Consider the following 21,781-nt stretch of genomic DNA (forward strand, 5'->3'; position numbering starts at 1 on the left):
ATGATTGCTACAACCACCTTCCTACCACCCACCCAAAACAGCAGGATGCACCTGGTGATGAGGAAATGTTCATGTCTGTGCGAGTGTGCGTTCATATGTGTGTGTCCTCATATCTGCACTCATGCAGGGAGCAGGTGAAGTGAATTCACAATGTGAGTCAAGAACAGCTGATAAGTGGCTTCCAAGTTGAAATATTATTTTGTAAAGAATACAGTAGAAGCAGAATCAGCAGGAACTTCATCCAGAATACTTTTGGACATGGAAAGTGTCTTTGAATTAAAAGCACATCACCACTGTGTGATGAAGGTTTTTAGATTTTATGGTCAAAGCTTCTATTCTATTCTATCCTATTATATCCTATCATATTCTATTCTAAGCACTGAACCTGTCCTTTTTGTCATCATATCAGTACCTGTATTTCTACCTAAGAAGAATACAACTAGCCTCTACACACATGAAGTTGTGTGCCTGTGTTGGATTATGTGTTTGATGTTTCAAACAGTGTGGGGCTGCAGAACGATGATCATAAAGGTCTGTTCCACTGAAGAGCCTGACATAAAGACCAGGGAGAGGACGTAACGTTGGACCATTTCATGGACTAATTGCTCCATCAATCACACAGCACAGAGCAGCAGAGAGAACAACTGGAAGCCGCTGGAGTCCATTTCAACCAGACTAAATCAGTTTGGGAGTTTTCAGCATGTAGAAGTGTCCGTGTGTCTCTGCTGAAGATGTGCGTTACTCTTCATGTCACTGGAGACTCTACCTACAAACGTCTTCTCTGTGATGTGTTTGATGTCTGTCAGCAGACAAATCAAGAGCCATGTCAGATTCATGTCAGATTAAAGTCTGGATGTTCAGTGCTCTGATTAAAAATGTTGGGAAAATAAATTAAGTCTGCTTTATGGATGGAATCAGAGATCACAGACTGTGAATGAAGAAAAAGGTGAATAAACTAAAAGAAAACCTCTGTGGTACTCCCTGAGGTTTTGTTTACATATATAGTTGTGCATATCATGCTCTCTCAGGATCATGCCACAAACAGTAACGTAGGCTCAGACTGACCACGAGTTTAAATAAACACCATGATACTCACTGAACACACTGAATTACAGCATTTCAGTGACCTACAGTATACTACAGTATAGTCAAATGTGTCAACACCATAGAGGTCTGTGTGCTTCTCTAATCTAAACTGCATTCTCAAGCACAAAAGAGCACTAACACGCTGAATCGAATATGAACATTATCATCACAGTGATAAGGAGATATGTTTTAGAACTTATAATTAGAATTCCTCTTAATTTAAAGAGGAGAGGAGAGGAGAGGAGAGGAAAGGAAAGGAGAGGAGAGGAGAGGAGAGGAGAGGAGAGGAGAGGAGAGGAGAGGAGAGGAGAGGAGAGGAGATGAGAAGGATCGTGTTTTTATAAATTGTCATATTTTTCTCATTGAGAAAATGGTATGAACTGTCTTCATCCAGAGAACCAAAAAAAACAAATTAGTAGGAAGACGGCAGTACAGGAAAAGATGGAGAGACTGGACTCAAACCAGTGACGCTGCAGTTCACGGTCGTCATCTTAACCCCGCAGCTACGGGGGCGTCCCATTAAAATCTATTCCTGCCAGTCATTGTTCTCAGCTCTACAAGTCCAGAGCTCTTTGAGAGAGAGTGGGAGAGCAGAAGCAGAGCGAGACTCTCAATATTCCAGTGCTGGACTACATGTACAGGATAGAAAAAGTGCTATTTTATCTTCCTTCTTCTTTTGTGTCTCTCTCTCATAATGTCTCTCTCTAGTTTCACCTTTCCTTCTCTGTATCCGTCGTTCTCTCTCTCTCTTCAGTGAGAGATAAATGTATCCAGACTTCATTACTTTCAGTCTTGCCACAGTTCCATCTCATTTGCCACATCCATTATGCTGCATTCATATTGTCTTTTATAAGTAAACCTTGGTTAAAGGCAAAAGAAAGATGAGACTCGGTCGTTGTAATTAGTTTGAGGAGGAGGAGCAGCAGTGACTGATATTAAATGTTTGAGGAGAGGAAAAAAGAAAATGAAGAAAAAAAACTGGAGTCTTAAATGTTTTTTTTGTTTTTTTTTCTGGGATGAAATAAATGAAACGATTACTCAAAGAACTCAAGTGCACAGATGATAATCACCGTAGCTTCAAGAGCTGACGGTGTGTATTGACCACACAGGTTGAGAGTGGAAGAAAGAGAAAAGAGGAAAGAGAAAATAGATGTGACAGCCAGGTAATAAAACAGACAGAAACAGATAGTTTGGGGCATTTTAATTTGAAGGAAAACGCCCTCCTCCATTCCTCTATATTTCAATTTCTCATGACCATTTTCTTTCTGCCTGAGCAATTATTTTTGATTGCATCACAACAACCTTATTCACATTCACTCTATTAAAAACATCACTTTCAATTACAACATCTGGCATTCTTTCTTTCTCTGAGTGAAGGGAATTGAATCTATACGAATGAGTTTGGACAGAGAGATAGATGGATGGATTTGCTGTCTTTTGTAACTCCAAGCAGGAGCTCCCAGCATGCATCTCTTCTGTATTTAGTGGACAGTTTTTAACCACAGCAGCTTGAATCAATGCAGCGCTGCTGGAGCAATGTGTGGCTGTGGACTGAATAATAATCCTTTCATCTTCCTGGAAGAATAACAGTCAGAAACAACGATGGAAACTTTCTGCCAGTAAAAGTAAAGAGTGTTTACTGTTTGACCTCAGATGAAGCTGGTGACGATCAGAAAGTTCAGTCTAATTACTGTAATGAGACAATCAGCACACCGACTTTAAATAGAGTACCCTCTGCTCCGTGCTGCAGATAGTGATGGATATTCATGTTATTCACTAGTCTGTAAGGAACACTCACACAGCCAAGTAGTCGAATGTCTAAATGCATCAGCAGCCTCTCAGTACATTTAGGAACAGGCCACTAACACCATCAGCATGAGTGTCCATCTGAGCATCCATCTCTCCAGTGAAACCAGACTGAGCCGGTTCCACTGCTGAGTGTCACAACTGTGAAGCAGCAACAGGCAGCGAAGAGTACTACAGACTACAGACACAAACTAAACACAGCACAGCGGGAAACCATACGAGATGAAAGACATCTCAGCAGGTCTACCCCAACCAGGTTTCTGCTATAAAACACAGAGTCACAGCAAGAGGCTGCGTTACATCAACCTGTTCATCACTGTTTTATTAGAGAGCAATCAGTGGAGCCCAAATCTACAGCTTCTTTCTCTGTGGCTAAAAAGGAGAGAACAACTAGACTAGAAAGGAACATCTGCTCTGAAATAGGAACGATGGAAGAGAGACGACAGAACAGAGATTCAGATTCAAATCACAGCATCTCTGGCAGGACACTGAATTCATGCACACCACATCAACTGATCATCAGCTGACCCAAAACAACCATGAGCTGGACTGCAGACTGTTCTTCAGTATTGAACAGACACAAGGATATTCATACATTATACTGCACAATGAAAATATCAGAGTTGTTCTTACTGTCCAGACCAGTATAAGGCAGGAAGTTGAGCCTTTGTCGTACCGCTGGCAGGACATGAACACACACACTAAACAGACAAGCGGTTGGTGGTCTTACCTAGAAGAGAGAAAAGAGAAAAGACAGAGTATAAAATGTATTATCTTTAAGATCATCAACAGTGTAATTGTGTATTGTATTCAGCTGTAACCACTAGTCTCTCTGTTGGGGTGTCAGAGCTGAACAAACACTCATGTATGGAAGTATTGGCCACGATGCCCCGGTGATCTGGAAACCACTAGACAGAAAACTCCAATCAGCCTTTTGGAGAGTAAAAAGTCCAACCTGATGTGAGCCTGCAGAGTAAACTGATGTAGCTGCTCCCTGCAGCCCATCTATCCCCAGAAGAACCAAACACCTTTTAAATTCTGCTGCCTCAGTGGGGAGATCCAGTCAGAGGTGAGCAACTTCACAGGAGAGATGGCGGAGGAGATTAAAGAAAACACCAGACTAATAGCTTCACCGCCCCTCAAGGCAGCCAGAGATATTCCCTATCCTGATTAATCACCACATTTTCACTGAGTCTGGTTCTAGCCACATGAAATATGATCTGCTCACTGCCAAAACACCGAGACATGTAAAAGAAATCACTGATAAAAAGAGCCAAATTTGTTTATCTCCACAAATGATGATATACAGGTCTGTCAGTAAGAACCCAGATATCTTCAAATATATATAATATAATTTTAGAATGCATTACATCACCATTCCAGAATGTTCCGTTAGGATTTCAGAATGCTTTGCGTTACCATTCCAGAAGGTTGAGTTCACTAAATTCTTGTCAACTAAGAAAAAGTTTTACTAACTGAAGCACAACCTTTCATGCAGTTTACATTTTAAAGCTGCTGTTAGTGGGATTATGAAAAGGACACTTTATCCTCGACCTTGGGACGTACGAGCCAAAACATTTCACTAATTATCACTCAGTGTGGCTCCTCACCTCCAAAGACCTCCAAAGACTTTGTATGCAGACACTCAGCCAACGACAGTCTGGCATAAGAAATATGGAACAGCCAGAAAGGTTTAATAAAGCCAAAGATGTCAGTCCAGCTGGGTGATTTGGACAGATGGCTGCCTGGCTACATTAAATCAGAGATATTCACACAGGAGGAGGACTCAACATCTCCTCTAATGGTTAGTTAATCAGGGTCCGTACACACTCAGGAAAAAACGGTGCAACACATCATGTGTTTGTCAGCTGATCATGTATCTAACCATTCCTTTATTAAACCATCTAAGCAAATTTATTAAGTGTATTCAACAGCAAAGGAATAAATAGATAAATAAATAATAGAAATGAGTTCAACAAGCCAGATGTTAGAGTAATAAATAGCTTCTTAATTTGGGTTACTGTAATAACTCCTGTATGTTTTTGTGTAGTCATTGTTTATGGAGACTAACTGATTTATGACTAATGAGGCGTATTTCCAGTTTATTTCCTTCGCACTCATAAATCTTCACTGTAAAACAAAGCAGTGATGATGAATTATCAGCCAGCCTTGTTAGAGGAAGACAGAGGAGGTGGAACAACTACCTGCGATCGCAATGATGACATGAAAACCACTTATAGAGTGAAAAACACAATCAGATCAGATTATCCACTTCAATGAAAAAGACCAGAGTTGAGCTGAATCAACAGACTGAAGCAGATGCTACTCTCACACACGGATTGATTCACAGAGACGTTCACTCGGAGTTAGAAATGATGCATTTACATTTAGGAAGAGCCTGTTTTACAGTAACATGTGGTTAAATGCACCAAGACTTTTCACATCAACATACTGACGTGCACACAGCTGTTTAGTCATGAATGAGTCCACCACTTCTCTATAGCTGACAAGATGTCCACTACAAGAGGGACCCTGAACACCAACCTTTTATATTTTCAGCTACACAACTAACATCAAATGTACTGAAATTAAAGATAAATAAAATGTTTTTAATCACACAAAATTACCAGATATGTGACTGAAAGTGCATCCTGAGCTCCATCAAAGTGAACTTTTTTACTTAAACAAAAACCACACACACATTTCTTTTAGTAGTAAATGATTAGTCTGTCAGAAACTGTGCCAGGGTCTCCTGATCCCCTATTAGTTGTTTAACTGAAACAAAGGTACTGAAGTAAACCACAGTGATAGATAGATGGTTGATCCAGGATCCAGACAGTGCACCAACATCACAGTATTTACCTCATTAAAACAGCACGCTTCTTTCAAGAGAGAAAAACAAAGTCCAGTATATAATGGCTCAATCTACAAAGCAAACTCTAGTCACATTTTAGCAATAAGGTTATGATGCTACAACAGATTTGGGTCCCTCAATGAAACCCTGACAACTTTGACTGCAGTTGCAGCTCAAAGTTTCAAACCTCTGTATATGTAATAACTGTTGACTATCTTTGCTCAAAGCACAGGTGAGGACACATCCTACACAGTCTTATACCACAGCCTAACATGACACCACAATATCAACACACACTAAATCCATCCTGTAGTCAGTGTAGTTTAGAAGGGTAAAGCACAGCAAATAAAAACACCTACTGAAGCTTCTAACAATTTAAGCTGTGAAGTTTATTGGAACAAACCACCACATGGGTGTATGAAAGATCAATTCAAATAAACAGCAGCAATTTATCTGCAGCCTAAATTAATGTCCTGGAGGTGGACTGATGTCTTTCATTGTAGTCTTCCTAAATTTGGGTTTCAACATCAAATTATTCACACACGTCTCTCTGACTGGGATCCAAATGAAACACGTGGCTGTGGAATTTGCCTTTCGATTACTGCATGATGTTTCTCTGCTGTGAGAGAACCAACAGCTGCAGCGTCGCTTCATAAATGAGTGAGAGGAAGAGAAGATGATCAACAGCCAGTTAAAGCAGAATAGTTGGATTTTGTTGTGACTGTGGTCTCAGTGTTCAGTCGTCTGGAACAGCAACGAAAAACAGCCAATAATGTGAAGGCTCATTAGTTTAAAGCTGCACTTGAGAAATTAAGAGTGTTAAGTTAGAAACAGTCAGACTGAGGACTGAGAGTGTATTAATATCCAGACAGTTTTAGCTTTAAACCAATGCAAAAACCAAGCAACCACATTTCAGCAATTAGTATAAAATGCTAATGTCAGGGGAGAATTATCTTGTCATACACTGGAAAATACGAGAAACTTCTCCAAACATCACCATTAAAATCTGAACTGACAAAACTCAAGGCTTTTTCCTGTGTTACAACAAACAGCTTTTATCTCTGCTGAAATGTACAGAGTTAACAGTTTAACAAGACAAGTGAAAAACAATGGTCAGACATAAAGAACAGTTACACAATAAAAAAAACACATCCCAAACAAGCATTTAATTGCTGCTCGTCTCCAACAAAATACCTTGATTGTCATTGCCATAGCAGCACCGAACACATCTCAGGTGTTATGTGAAAGGACAAGTGGTTCTTAAAACACTATTAAGCCCCCCGAATGACCTTCTACTGTTCCACTCCTGACGTCTGAGGCAGAGACAGCTTGTACAGAACACTCCTTACACAGTTCAGTCCACACAGAGTTTTTCTATTATATAACCGTATAAAGATTGTAGTCACAATGTGACCAAGAGACAGATCCTAGATCTGATCTGTAGACAGTGAAGAATGGAACAAAAGGACAGTGTGACAGCAGCCCCGATGGTTTTACTGTGAGATGGAGACATTTTTGTGATTGACAGCTGCGAGCCCTGCAGACCTGGAAACAGATTGAATATATCACCTGGTGACATATTCACTTCACGTCTTGATGCTCTGATTTCCAGGTTGGGGAGAAAACATGTTTACTAATATTTATTTGACAGTCTAAAATCACTGGAGAAGAACAGAGGTGGATTTTCTGTGAACGTCAGATTCCTAAACAGCTCGGGGTGCTTTGATTCATAATTCATGAGTAATGTCCAGCCCACAGTATTTCAGGATACACAAGCAAAGATGGATGTCTGTTGGAAACTATTTATTTTTGTATTCTAAACAGGCATTTTTCAGTCCTCAGTGCTGTGATTGACAGAGGAAGAACGACTGATTTAGTCCGTCAGAAAATTAGCCGAGGCCTCATTATCCTCATTATCCTCATTCTCTTTCTGGTGAGTGAGAGCGGCCGGTTGGTAGAGTCTCACCAAGAACAGCAGGGAGCCTCGCTTGTAAAGCAGTTCAAAGAGTTGACAGTAGACTTCACAGGTAGGAAACACACTGTGACTTTGAATAAAGATGTGTTGAACTGTACTACAGTGATAGATAGACGGTTGATCTGCAGCACCATGGACAGACACAGTGTTTACCTGACTAACATAACAAGAGGCGGTTTGTAGATGTGTGTCCAACGTCATCTGCTAGCATCACTGCGTTTTTGAGCTGCGGGGCACATTCAAGACAACTCTAACAACACAGTGGGATACATCGGTCTATTAATAAAACTAGAATAAATCACAGCTAATGAGAAGAGGGCTGGTACCTCTAAATAACACAAACATGTGAGTTAACAGAAATGGAAGAATTAATTTCTGCCTTACTGCCTTTCCATTACAGCATGATGTTTCTCTGCTGTGAGAGAACTAACAGCTGCAGTGTCGCTTAATAAATGAGGGAGAGGAGGAGAGAAGATGATCGATAGCCAGTTAAACAGAATATTTGGATTTTGTTGTGACTGTGGTCTCAGTGTTCAGTCGCCTGGAACAGCAACAGGTTCAGAAAAACAGCCACTGATGTGACGGCTCATTAAGTTAAAGTGGCATTTGAGAAATTCATGTTTTTACATCAGAAACGCTGTCAGAAATGGACTGGAATTGTATTTGTACCCAGACAACAATAGCCACATTTTAGTACTCTAATTAGAAAAAATGCAAATAGCATCACCATTCATAACTAAAAGGCGTTCTTCCTGTGATATTTCTGCCAAACTTTAGTGTCAACTCTGTGGGGATGTGGACACCACAGCAGGCTAATGAGAACTGAAGGAAAAAGATAAGACTTGAAGAAAACTCCCACACATTACCACAGGTACTGTTGCATTATAGCAGCACTCAGCAGGAGTTGAGACTCTGTTGAGACCCAGAAACCTTATAATGACCCTCCACTGGAACTCTGGACCTCTGAGGCAGTGACAGCTTGTACAGCACACTCCACTTAAAGCCAGCAGCCCTCTGGACAGCACAGTGTGTCCAAACCCTCCTACTCAAAACATCCTGACCTGCACACAGACAGCATGCTCTACCTGACTGATTTAACCAGCTCATGCTCAGAGTAGCAGAAGAAGAGCAAACCCTTCTTTCAACCACAAGACACAAAACTTTCAAAACTTTCAGCTAACCAACTAAGCTTTGGTTAAAATGGTATCCCTGTTTGGGATTTTTGTGCCAGCTCTCAACATGTTTCTCACAGGAGACATTTTGACTCGTCATGTGGTGCAATTGATAACAATAACGATGGTTCAACCTGCCATTGTTAGTGTCATTAATTACACCTGGCTGGGACTATCCTGCTTGAACTCATCTAAATGTCTGTCATGTAAAAGTCAGACACTCACAACACAGAACTGCTGGTAAAAGATTCAACTTTGTTTGCTGTTTTGTCCAAATTGCAGTTTCCCCACAATGTGCCAAACTGTTTTTCTTGTAGAAGTTTGTCTTATTATTGGAAAATACTTCCAGTAAAGCAGAAATCTCACCTTTGTGTAGCTCGTCCGAGTATGTTTCCTAGTGCAGCTAGTAAAAGGTGTTGCTTCATTTTGTCCTTCAGTCACGTCTTCACACACAGAATCATCAGGTAAAACTCCTCCAAACAATATTAGTAGTACGCACAACAACTTGACTGTTTTCAGTCCAACGCGTTTCGGATGTGGCCTCCATCATAAAACACATTACAAAGAACATATGATAGGTATGGAGCAGAAAACAATTCGAAGAATAACAGTCAACCAATCATGCACATCCGCTCACATATCAGCCAATGGGACACATAGATGGGCGGGGTAATATGGTCATGTGGCTGGAGACATCATATTTGGTTCATAGACAGGAGAAGTGCATCTCAGGGGCAGCACTCAGACTATAGTGAAAAAGGTCTTAACCCAAAATGTGCCTATTTAGTGTGTCATACTTTGAAAACACATACAAAATAAATAAATAAATAAAACTTTACAATGCCCTAGATAGAAAATGAAATATTTAAAGACTCATAAAACGCCACTATAAAACTCCTCATTCATGCCCCATGGAAATAAACTTTTGCTTGCTTTCTCTCTTTTTCTGAGAAAGTTGACTCACTTTTCTGCCTATAAAAAATTATGCAGGACAAGATGAGAGAAAAATACACACAATGCAACGACACAACTTTTAGAGAAAAGGTGACTAGAAACTTGAGAGACTGAATGACTTTGTGCTGAAGAGACGGAGAAGAGAACGTGGGAGGAGAACAAAGAGAGGAAGGTGAGAGTGTCACTAGAAAACCCACTGGTGACTCTGCAGTCATGGAGGACAAAAAGACAGTTTGGAACTTCCTGTGAGAGGCAAAGACAGATTAGAGGAGAGGATAGAGGACAACTCTAAACACCCACTGGCAGCTCGGCAGGAACAGCAAACATCTCCTTTGAAATATGTCAGAATCTCAGAAAGAGACCACACTCTATCTTAGAAGTAAAACTCTCCACTGGAAGAGACATCTCTTCTTTTTCATCATAGGAAATTAATATTCATAGAAATAAATAACACACCTCGGGACATTTTCTGTATATCTTATACAAAACAAATGGGAGACTGCAATTCTGTTCAGTTAAAAGTAATTATGGAAGTCAGATCCAGGTACTGAATTATTGATATGTTTGGTATTGATTCATCCATCACTACTGTTTTGCTACATTACCTGCTGAGATCTCCATGGCAACATGCTTCTCTCCTTTATGAAAGCTCTTTTAAGCCAAACTTCCATTCAAAATATATCAACCAATCAGTCTTTAGTTCACTCAGGAATCACTGTATCTCTCTACTCAAGAGCATTAACAGAGAAAACCCAAAAGGAAATTACTTCCTTTCACATCTGGAGCACAAATGGGTGTTTTCTATAAGACAAGGTTGTTTCTGCTTACAGTACATTAGCCAGTGCGCACATGAATACCACATGTACTTTACTGTAAGTCTAGAAATACTGAAGTTTGTAATGTTCTCGCAAAAGTGAGTGTTTGTGGCTGAACTGGAGTGTTACTTCAGGGGTCACGTGTTGGCAGTCTGCACTGATCACCACACACATCAAACACAATCCATTCTCATAACAAGGCGCTCTGTTGAAATGACCTGTTCCGCTTGATCCTCCTCCGCTGGCTTCTGTTACACTCTGCTTCCTCCTCAGCAGCCCTCTGCCTGCTGGTTTCACCCTGTTGAGTCTGTGGTGACTTTTAAAGCATTAACACCGGCTCAGCTCAGTGTCCACCCACAGGGGATTATTGTGCTCCCAGCTACAGACCTTTTTCCCTGCCATTCTGTTGCTAGGGCAACAGCTTTGGTCCAAGTTTACTTCCTGTCAGCTACTGCATTAACAACCACTGGAACAGGAAACACAAAGGGGCCCATTTAGAATGTTTATGTTGGCAAGTTTGAAAAGGTCTGCAAAATTAATGTTTACATAGAAACTGTGATGCTTTAAAAGAAAGTATTTAACACATGATTCAAGGAGAAGTTAACAAATGTGTTTAAACATGTTATCTTGTGGGATTACTTGTTGATTGAAGTTTGTTCCACTTAAATGTGCGTCCTTCAAAAAGTTCCCTTCGGAGCTTTTAGTGAATGTGAGAGGGCTTATTATGGACTGAATGGATTGGAAAGACACTTGACAGTCATTTCAAGGAGCAGCCAGCAGACAAACAGTCATTAGAAGGCCTCTTCACCTCGCTCTGACAAAGAGATGCAGCCAAGTTCAGCCTCTGCTGGGACTCAAGTGGATTCTTCAGACAGCAACACAAGACAACTGGTATACTTGAAATAAATGAATAAATACATTTGGAAGATGTACAAATTACAACATGAATATTTCAAAGCTCAAATCACTGAGTGTTTAACTGATTTGCATCAGCGCATTTAAAAGTGTGGAGGAAATATGCTAATAAGCTTCATTACTCAGAGGTGAGACGATACATACGGATAGATACTTTTAAGTAAACTGCAGAGACAAACACACAACAAGTTTGGTGAAAAATAAGATTCTTCCTCTCTTTCATTTTGTTTTTCAACTTTTTATGCCCGCATCATAGTTTCATAAAAAAAGTAAAGATGTAACGAGTTTGGTTTATTCAGAGGTGGTTGGTTTGGTTTATATATGTTCTCATTTTTTTTTTTTTAAAGTTATTTTTTTGGGGGCATTTTTCCATTTTTATTGAGGACATTGGATAGAGTCTTGAAAGGGGGGAGAGAGAGAGTGGATGCGGAAAGGGCCACAGGCCGGATTCGAACCCGGGCCGCCGCGGTCAGGATCAAGCCTTGATACATGGACGCCCGCTCTACCAACTGAGCTAACCCAGGCACCCTATGTTCTCATTTTTAATAATCATATTTGAATTTGAAAGAAAAGGGAGAAACGGAGAGAACCTGATTGTAATACTTTCACTACAGTAAAAAGTGGAAAATATGGTGATATTTTTCAATGGAAGTAAATTATGTGGAGCTGAAAAATGTTATTAACCAGGAAGTGCATATGACAGGATAATTACTGTGTGAGATTCATATCCCAGATAATGAGAAAGAGGGAACGGGTGGCTTCCATCCCCTCTTGTTGTTTCTCTTTGTACGTATCTGATGGGAAAAAAAGAAGAAATAAAATAACCCCCATGGGTAAACTGCAGGGCTGATGGACAGAAATAATTAAAAATAGTATAAAACAAAACTAGAGCTCATTAACAAATGAGAAAAACCCCACTAGAAACATGTCACACACCGGCTTATTGTTCTTGTCCTCACAGTCTGAATGATGTTGCTTTAACAGAATCCAGCTACGGCCGTTAATTGCCATCACCAGGTGTCCCAGGTGTAAATCATCACTGAATAAGTGACTAGAAAAGAAATGACTAATAAAGCTTGTTGGTGTTTGTGAGTAAAAACACCTATCTGATGTGTTTTATCAAAGGAGGACATAAATTGTCAATGTGTTTATATGCCAGAAGAAATCAAAAGATTTTGCAAAAAATCACTTGTTAATTATCAAGCTTAATAATGTAAACTTAAAAAAAAAAAAAAAGGACTGACTGTAATGTACAATATAACTGGACAGCTTTGACAGAAATGTGTGTTGTCATTGAAGTTAATGCTCCAGAGGTTAACTGTACGTAACAATAAGAGAAGTACTGCAAAAAAGACCAAATGTATGCTGTTTGACCGGAAAAACCTCATCATCCCCAGCCCTCCCAAGATCTACAGTGCTGATGGCTCGGAGCTAGAGTTTGTCAGCTCCTACAAATACCTTGGCTTCTGGTTGGACTCATCTCTCTCATTTAACACACACATCAATAACCTTCTGGCTAAAGTCAAAGCTAGACTGGGTTTCCTGTATCGAAACAAGGCCTCCTTCACACACTCTGCCAAATTCACCCTTGTGAAAATGACCATCCTTCCTTTATTTGACTACGGCGATATAATTTATAAAATGGCATCAAAGACCACCCTCAGAAAACTGGACACACTCCACCACTCAGCAATCCGTTTTGCCACATGTGCACCCTTCACCACCCACCACTGTGATCTTTACAGATTGGTGGATTGGCCCTCCCTTCACACCAGGCGGCTACAACACTGGCTGCTCTGGGTCTACAAATCCATTTTGGGAATGACCCCTCGCTACCTCTCCAATCTTCTGCACATTTCCGACAGCAATTGCCGTTTAAGATCCAGTGACTTCATTAGGCTCATCATTCCAAAAGTCCGTACTGTGTTTGGTCATAACTCCTTTCATTTTGCCGCTGCAAATGACTGGAACTCACTACAAAACACGCTCAAACTAACAGCTCTCACCTCTCTCAACATGTTCAAACAAAAGTTGCAACAAGTCATAGTTGACTGCTGTACTTGCTGACCAGCCCTCACTTCTCTCTCTCTCTTCCATTTTTACAAAGAACATCCAGTAATCCGCCTTTTTTTGTACATAGTGTTTATTAATTTACCTATGCTGTTTTTAGCCATTTTCTCATGTGTTTGTCATACTGTATTGTATCTGTGCTGTTTGTGTCACTTGTGTGGACTGTGCTACTGCCTCTTGGCCAGGTCATCATTGTAAATGAGAATTGGTTCTCAATTGATTTTACCTGGTTAAATAAAGGTCAAATAAAATAAAAAAATTGAAGTTAATGCTCCAGAGGTTAACTGTACGTAACAATAAGAGAAGTACTGAGGCTGCTGTGGTATATTTTCAGGTCTTGCACCGGACAGAGAGGCCCCCAGTTGTAAACATATGTGCAGGAAGCGGACGGGGAGACCTGGGGTCATGCGGTGGATCCAGGGGCTGAAAGATAAACATGTAGGTCAAAGGTCACATACCTAAGCATACGCTTAGCTCAGCAAGTTGCCTGAATTGAACCCAATATAAGGAGGTACGAGAGCCCCAAGCTGCAGGACTTTCAGATTCGACTTGAGACCTCCGGGCGCTCTAGACGCCCGTATGACATGTGTGGCTTGTTTGTAATAAACTCTATTTTACCAGCAAGAACAGTGTCCTCGGAGCATCCTTCATCATCACTTCAACAGCACTGTCGCAGAAAAGATACGACATAAATTGGCGTCACGAGACAGGATCGGAGGTGACCATCAGCACAACTTCACAGACGGTGAGCTCACTCATTGAATGCTGGTCATTAATTGGGGCTGTTATGTGGAGTTGTGTGGACACACCGTAAATTAAGAACCTTCTCGTTACAGACATGTACTGTTGATTTGATGTTTAAAGTGAGGCTCCGTGCTAAATTTAATGAAAAAAGGGGGAATGAATAGAGAAAAGATATAAAGGGAAGAAAAGAAGTATGAGAAATACAAGGAATAGTTTAGAATAGCTTTATGGTAACGATAAGGTGAGTTAAAAAGTATCGTGCAAGATTAATGAAGAGGGGCCCTAAACTTCTTAACGGTAAGACGCATGCATATTAGCCACTGCGTAACGATGGCTCTGACATAGTCCGGAATTAACTTAGAAAGACAAAATTGGGAAACCTGGATCCAGGTAATTTGAATAAATAAATGTAAAGAGTGTTAAGAGAGATAAGGAAATAAAGGAAATAAAGGAAATAAAGGAAATGATCATATGACAAGCCGCAAATCGGATAGGATAGAGCCCTCAGGTGTAGGAGCATTGTAGTACGGGCCATTAAAACCTGAAACAACATCTGATGGTCAGTTAATAACTGGAGAGTGTAGAATCACAATTCGATTGACAGTTACCACTCTGATGCTGTTGACGAACGGTGTTCAAGAAGTAGCTTCTCGTCGAAAATTTTACATCTCATGGGTAGCAGAAATTTTACGAGAAAAAGTAAGGAAATAGCGGCAGAAAGCATGCATAGGAATATATCTAAATGTTCAAGTGAAGAAAATGTGGGTGCGTGTTTACTTTGGGATGGAAGGGTGCAGTTGAGAAAAATGTGTGTGCGTTGTAGTTTGGAGTGAAGAAAATGTGGGGGTGTGTTTACTTTGAGAGGAGCAGAAGGGAAAAATGTGGGTGCGTAAATGTGTGTGACATTTGGCTGCTGATGGAGTCCAGATGTGGGCCATAAAATGGTTAGAAGACTAAATGAATTGAATGATATATTGTGTAAACCAATGAGCTTCTTGCCTTTTTCTAAGAAGACTGTTGAATTGAATAATGTAGTGTGTAAAACCATGAGCTTCTTATAAAAGACTAAAACATGAGCTCTTCTTAAAAGGGACGTTATATAATAATTAAAGCTGTTAAAGCACAAAATGAACTTCTCTAAGAAGGGTAGTGATTGAAACCTCTCTCTCTCTCTCTCTCTCTCTCTCTCTCTTCCCAAAATTCCTTTCGATGACCCTTTCTTGGGAGATACAGAAAATTCCTTTGCCATTTGAACTGTTTGGTCCAGTGGGATTCTTTAATGTTTAGATAAGGGGTTTAAGTTAGGAATATAATGTATGATGCTGTTAAAGGGACCTATGGGTTCACAAGAGACTAAATCATTGCCTGTTCCTTGTCTGTTATGTCATTTATGGTGAGTGAAAATTGAGACGGGAGGCAAGGCAGAGGGCCGGCACATCACGGAGGGTGGATTGCTGACGTCAACTTGGAAGGCTTTCCAGGTCAATCTACTAAAAAGGCCGGTACAATTTATACACAAACTCTTTAACAAAAACAAAACCTGCATTTCCATATGTGTATGTGTTCTCAGTCATAAGCAATATTGATGGTACACATATAGACCTGCTTTCATTTATTAAGCCTAAGAGGAAACTGACCTGCTCAGTTAGGAGAAATAAATAAATGAATTAATAGAAAACTTGGCAACGGATTGATCAGTGAATGCATTTGATTAATTAATGGCATATGATTGTTGAGTCTAACCTCTGCTGACAATTACAGAAGTTCATGTATGTTATGGTGCGTAGTTTGTCTGATCTGTGATGTGGTGGACATTCAAGGTGGTGACTGTTTGAAGTTTTGAGCTGAATATTGATTGATTAGATGACTGGTTAATTTGTTGATTAATTGAGTAGTTGGATAATTGGATAAATTGTTGATTGACTGATTGGCTAGTTGATTAATTGGTTAATTGGATAATTGGTTAACTGATTAGTTGGATAATCGGATAAATTGTTGATTGACTGATTGGTTAGTTGATTGATTTGATAATTGGTTGATTGGGGGAATTGGTTAATTGGAGAATTGGTTAATTGGTTAATTGGTTAATTGGAGAATTGGTTAATTGGTTAATTGGTTAATTGGAGAATTGGTTAATTGGTTAATTGGTTAATTGGATAATTGGTTAATTGATTAATTGGGTAATTGGATTTAAAAAAAAAAAAAAAAAAAAAAAAAAAAAAAGGGGGGAAGTAATCTAAATAAGCCTTGAGTAGTTTTAATTTCAGCAATTACTTCTTAAAGTACAATAACGGAACATAAGGAAGCCGTTATAATGGGGAAGAAGAACACTAAAAATCCGAAAGTAATCACTCCTGTTGAGATAGTACAGAAGAATAATCCTTTAATTAGGGGCATCGCAAACATTGCAAAAATATCGGAAAAATGGCACAAACGCTGGCCTGAAATTGACCAACCATGGCCAATGGAGGGGACGCTTAACCCAGATGTAATTAGAATAATGCTAGTACTTGTATCGACATACAAAGCTGAGCAAAAGAAGGGAAAAAAGGGGATAAAACGCAAAGAGAAGAGGCAAGTGGAGCTTGGCATTCTCCAGTTATTTGGAGATGAGGGACAGAAACTGATCAAAGCTGCAAACGATAAGAGGGATAAAGTTGCAGAAGAAATAAAACAAAACACAGAACAAACAGAAAAACTAAGGAAAGACACCAATTCATCGTTCTCACACATGAACCCAGTGAAGGGACCACCACCCTATGAGGCAAAGACGAAGGCTAAGAAAATCTATCCTCAGATCCCGGTGATCAGTCAGGAAGGTGACTACCGTATCAGAAACAAGGAGGACAGAATAATAGAAACAGGACGAGCGGAGACAACTATAACGATGTATCCAAGATCCAAAAGTAAGAATAAAACAAAGTTTGGGTCTAGGAAGCAAAAGTGGGACCATGGAAACGAGAGTGACCAAAGCGATCAGGAAGGGTGCAGAGGAGGATATGACCCTGAAGTCAGGCGGATGTTGGCAAGAGCGGAAATAAGAGGAAATGATAACTCTGATGACAGTGAGGAGGAAGAGGGCCATGAAGAGGGCCGTGAAGAGGATGCCCGGGAGACTATAAGAAAGATCGAAATAAGCATAGACCGATGCCGCCGTGACCACCAACAAACTGATAATCCAGAAGAACTAAGAGAACTAGAGAACCACATAGACGAATTGTGGAGGAGGAAGGAAGAGATAGAGAAGGAACACTTCGAACAATATACCCTGACATCCAGAGGTCGCTCTAGAAAACAGTCGAATCCCAAAAAGATCTGTCCAGTCATTATACGAGGACGGAATTTGGAGTACAAGCCTTGGCAGAATACAGATATGTCAAACATACGTGAAAAGTTACCTACTCTTCAAGATGGAGCACATCCTTGGATTTCAAAGTTGGAAGAAATCACAGTGGGAGAGCAACTGGCCATGGGAGATATAAAGAGACTCTTGGCCAGCCTCGTTGGAATTCACGGTATGGAAGAGATTCTACAGAAAGCTGGACTTAATCGATATGTGGGAACTGCTGTGAATGATTCAGAGCTGTTTGCTGCAAGTAGAGGCCAAGTGTGCAGGGCGCTGAAAGACACATTTCCGACAAACGTACATCCTGACAATATTTTTATTGATCCACTGGGACAAGAGGAAAACCCGAGGGCCTATGTGTCGAGAGTTCATCAAGTGTGGAGAAATATCACAGGAAATGACCCGGATTTGAATCAAATGGAGCAGTCGATTTTGCGAACCAGAATACAGAAGGGGTTGCCCCTGCCAGTGAGAAACAAATTGGCAGAGGTGGTTGGTCTTGGAAGCATGGCAAAGAGTGGTTATACGGATCATATAGCCCACCAAGTTGAGCTGTATAGGAAAAAAGAACATGATCAAAAAGACCTGGACCAAGAGACCCTCAGGAAACTTAATCACATGCAACTGATGGATAATAAGAGGATGGAGAAGAAGCAGGCTCTGGTTATGCAGAATCAGGCTCCACTAAATCAACTAGTCTGATGATTCAGGAGGCGCATGGCTTAGCTCACGTTGCAAGGGGGGAAGTTAAGAGAAAGATTACCAAAGAGTATGGTTTTTGGGCACCATGTTTGCTTGAACAGATTGATTATGTCATAGGCAGGTGGAACTAGTTATAGACTATGTTGACACGATAAAACCGATTGAAGGGAAAAGGTACATGCTAGTCGTGGTGGACAGATTTTCACGATGGCCTGAGGCCTGTCCAACAAAACGAAAGGATGCTCAATCGGTTGCCAAGTTCTTATGCAGAGAGGTCATAAGCAGGTGGGGACTTCCAGATCGAATATCCTCAGACAATGGGAAAGAGTTTGTGGATAAGACGGTGAAATTGATTTTGCAAAAAAAACTAGGAATTAAACAGCGTACAATTTACTACAGTAACCAAAGGTGATTAGTACACAGATAAAGCTTGTTACATTAATTCCAAAAACAACTAAGAATGTTCATACACCGACTCTGGCTACTACTCTAGTTATGACTTCAAAGGGGATGAATGTTACAACAGTGACGACATCCGTGGCATCTACGACATTTGTAAATACCACGCAGACATCTAATATGACATCTTGGACCTTTAAGGATGTGGTTAATTTAGTCGAGAAGCAAGTGTCAAAAATAGAGCCTAGCGTGAACAGAAGTAATGACATTGTGGAAGTTAGAGAACAGAGGATAGAAGAGAAGGATGTAGAGTCATCTACGTCCAGCTCAGAGGCTGCTACTTTAAAGTTGAAATCAATAAATAATGATAATGCTTTCGATCAGAGTACTACCTTGGCGACAACATTGACGCCTAAGAAATTGGAGAATGTGACACAGACACTTGACAAAGTATCCTTGAAAGTGAAAGAGATGGTGAATGAGAGCCGGAAGTCTATGTTAGAGATGGGGATTAGTGTGAGTAGTAGGAAGGAGATTGAGGAAGTGAAGGTTGGAAATTCATTTGAGACTGTTCAGAGGAATATTGTAGATGAGGGAAAGGAGTTTGTTGACTCGGATCGGATATCACAGGAGATGTTTGAACAGAACCATGTAATGCAGAAGAGAGAAGCTAAGTGGAAAGCGTATGGATTTGAGGCTTTAGCGTTGGGAATTGTAGACCCATGGGCAGGTAGAAATTTATGGTTTCAGCAGTTAACACACTCAGTGAGATCAATCAAGAAATTGAAGGGTCCATGTGTGTTGAAAGTACCAACACCAGGTACATGGCCTTCAATTTTGGAGGCGGTACCGGAACCATTAACTATGGCATGTCAATCTTCTGTACTGTCATGGCTCTTGTATCAACAGCAGTCATCAGTGGATAAAGTGATGGCGTTAGCAATGAACCTTTTTAAGCCTAGATTGACTTGTTCTTGGTTGGCAGGTTTACCATATGTAAATGTACGTGATCAGCATGAAGATATCAGAACAGCGGTCCCTGATATAATGGAGGTGACAGCAGTGGGCGCTACCAGCTGTTTTTGTTCAAATACAACTCATGAAGGGCCGGGAACGTTTATGGGGTTATCAGAGTGTGATGGCTATATGATGGATTTAGGAAAGCGTGAGGATGAGGATGTGAATAAGTTGTATGAAGTGATTTTTCAAGTGTCAAAGCGTCCGAGTAGAACTTTGATGGTAGAACATCAAGTGTTGCCTGGGAATGTGACTATAGGCAATTTCAGGGATATTTGGTGGATTTGTGGTGAAAATGCTTATCTATTTCTACCATACAGGTGGACAGGATGTTGCTATATGGCAACACTGAAACTCCCATATGAAGTTTTTTCTGTCCAGAAGGGAGAAGCATCTGATGAGGCTCAATCTAATGTTGCTTCTGGAAGTAGGAATAAAAGAGAATTAGCGCAATTTCATAATCTGGAGTCTTACCATTGGAGAATAAGTATAGGAGAAAAGTGGGGAATAGGTTTGTTTCCTTGGTATGGAGTGGCATTTTTGGCAGATCATATTGATAACATTACATACACCTTACAGGGCTTTGCAAACGAAACTATAAGAGGTTTCGAAATGTTGTCAAACACCCAAAGGAGCCATAGATTGACATTGTTAAAACACGACATGGCTCTTGATTATATTTTGGCCAAACAAGGGGGCTTATGTGTTGCTTTAAATTTATCAGGAGATGCTTGCTATACGTTGATTCCTGATAGTTCTGACAATATGACTAGTGTCATAGAGGCATTGAAGCTCATAAGAGATGCGTTTGGCCCATCAGAAGACGCGGGATGGTCTGCAAACGCTTGGTTGCAGGATAAATTGGGGCCACTAGGAGCGGTGTTAGTTCAGGTTTTGGTAGCGCTCGTTATGTCGTTGTGTGTGATGTTTTGTTTTTGCACGCTGTTGTTGACCTTTGCAAAGGCTATGATAATTAAATGGGTTGGAGTTGTGCTGCCCGGCGATCAAACGCTGATGCCATTATTACACGAAGCTGACACGGACGTGGATGAGGATGACGCAATAAAGATCGAATTGGTGGAGGAATATCCATTTTAAAACATACTCCTATTATTTACCTCTGTTTTTGCTTGTGTAGTTTGTAGTGTTGATGTTGTGTTGCTCTTTCGAGACTTTGTTTAGTCTCGAAGGGGGGATATGGCAACAAATGAACAATATGATTAATGGACAATATTTACATTTTTACTTATCTAATTCTGTGTTTGATGTTTTAATTTGTATCTGTTCTGTATGCAAAAGATACTGGTTTTCTTTTCTTTCATTCTAGAACATATTGGGGAAGAACACTGTGAGGGTGGTGGATTGTCAGGGACTCCGAGGGGCTGAATGGATTCAGACATTTCAAACATGAAAATACGAATGGCCTGAGGAACTCTGAATGTGGACTGTCGATACAACATCCAGAGTCAAGACGTCATCGATACTACACCGGCGTCAAGGCGGCTGAGAAACTACAGCGTTATACAGTCTTATGTCTTCTCTGAGATGTTACCTTAGTGTTATTGAAAAGGAATTTTCTTTTTTGTGTATTACATGCTTGAGAAATGATGGTTTCTAAATATAATGGGACCTCAGATGTTTTCTTTTTCTTTTTCTCGATGGTTAGGGACAGTGGGGTAGGCAGGAAAAGGTCCATAGAAGGTGCGATGGGTCGACCAGCCTGACTTTGGACATTGTTTTGTTTTAATTTGCTGAGAGTTCCATATGCATTTGCTTAAATCATTTCCATATACAAATTGCTAAAATTCCTCATTTCAGTGGTATGGAGTACGACGTATGGTCGCCTTGGCAGAGGGACCGTGAGAGAATTTTCCTGTATACATTGTTTAATACATTGTTCAAGAAAGATTAGCTGCCTGACAGGTT

General features: G+C 40.4%; 1 protein-coding gene across 2 annotated transcripts in view; it reads right to left on the reverse strand.

The window, feature by feature from the left end:
• The window catches only part of lsamp (limbic system associated membrane protein), a 650,892-nt gene that overhangs the window by 540,643 nt on the left and 88,468 nt on the right, over positions 1-21,781 (reverse strand). The window contains exon 1 of one of the 2 annotated variants that reach the window (XM_074641428.1): positions 9,260-9,473. The exons of the other annotated variant lie outside the window; for it this stretch is intronic. The gene's annotated coding sequence lies outside the window, so the exon portion shown is untranslated. Of the gene's footprint in view, positions 1-9,259; positions 9,474-21,781 lie in introns of those variants that run through there. 2 annotated transcript variants of the gene reach the window in all.

Source organism: Sebastes fasciatus, chromosome 7 (assembly GCF_043250625.1).
Source record: "Sebastes fasciatus isolate fSebFas1 chromosome 7, fSebFas1.pri, whole genome shotgun sequence".
Classification (NCBI taxonomy): Eukaryota; Metazoa; Chordata; class Actinopteri; order Perciformes; family Sebastidae; genus Sebastes; species Sebastes fasciatus.